The sequence below is a fragment of the Octopus bimaculoides genome, chromosome 4 (assembly GCF_001194135.2).
Source record: "Octopus bimaculoides isolate UCB-OBI-ISO-001 chromosome 4, ASM119413v2, whole genome shotgun sequence".
Lineage (NCBI taxonomy): Eukaryota > Metazoa > Mollusca > Cephalopoda > Octopoda > Octopodidae > Octopus > Octopus bimaculoides.
This window is the reverse complement of record NC_068984.1, coordinates 44585121-44586106: the sequence shown is the minus strand read 5'-3', so window position 1 is coordinate 44586106 and position 986 is coordinate 44585121. Positions and strand designations below refer to the sequence as shown.

At 28.1% G+C, this 986-nt stretch overlaps 1 protein-coding gene across 5 annotated transcripts in view; it reads left to right on the top strand.

The window, feature by feature from the left end:
* LOC106884513 (transmembrane protein 243) overlaps window positions 1-986 on the top strand; it is a 51105-nt gene that overhangs the window by 19568 nt on the left and 30551 nt on the right. Inside the window, exon 2 of one of the 5 annotated variants that reach the window (XM_014935934.2) lies at window positions 97-291. The exons of the other annotated variants lie outside the window; for them this stretch is intronic. The gene's annotated coding sequence lies outside the window, so the exon portion shown is untranslated. The remainder of the gene's footprint in view (window positions 1-96; window positions 292-986) is intronic. 5 annotated transcript variants of the gene reach the window in all.

The window sequence follows — 986 nt, the reverse complement described above, 5'->3', positions numbered from 1 at the left end:
ATATATATATATATATATATATATATATATATATATATATACATATATGTACATACCTACATATATATGTATATATACATGCATATATTGGTACAGGACTTCAAAAGAACGTGAACAGAATGAAAAACGAGAATATAAAAAAACAAAAACATGGAAAACGAAATTTTGTTTTTGAACAACAAAAGAAACAAATAGAGAAACGAGACAGGCAACATAGAGAACAATCCCTACATCAGTTGTCTCCCAAACGTTGGGACAAGATGCGACTTCTTTAACAGTATCCACTTCCAAGTAAGTTTTATCTTAATAATTCTGATGTACACTCTACAAATATCTCTATTCTCCCCCTTTCTCTATTTGTTTCTTTCGTTGTTCAAAAACAAAAGTTTGTTTTCCATGTTCCTGTTTTTTTATGTTCTTGTTTTTCATTTTGTTCCCGTTTTTTTGATATCCTGTACCTATATATGCATGTATATATACATATATATGTAGGTATGTACGTACATGTATGTATATATGCATATATATATATATTATTAACATTATATACATATATATATGTATACATATGTATACATATATATAAAAAATCAAAATAAGCAACACAGATTTCAAAGATAATTGCAGTATGCACGTTTCATGCTACTCCATTTATTTAAGTAATGCGAGCATTACATTAAATGCAATATGAAGAGCAATCTTCAGCTGCACGAAAATGCAGAAAATTACAGTAGAATAGACATATTATAATTGTGGCAACATTTCAAATCCAAGTGGGAGAAAGAATATTTTACAAAAAAATTTCCCTTCTTCCCACAGATATAGTAGAATCTTCTCTTGTCATACAGTCAGAATTTCTTACTCTACCCTTCCTAATGTAGGTACAATCATAGCTAGGTTAAACAAAAAGAACATCAAGTCAGCTAGAATAAATGAAGTTATAAATAGTGGTTATATGAATACACATAATAATCTAGCAAATACCA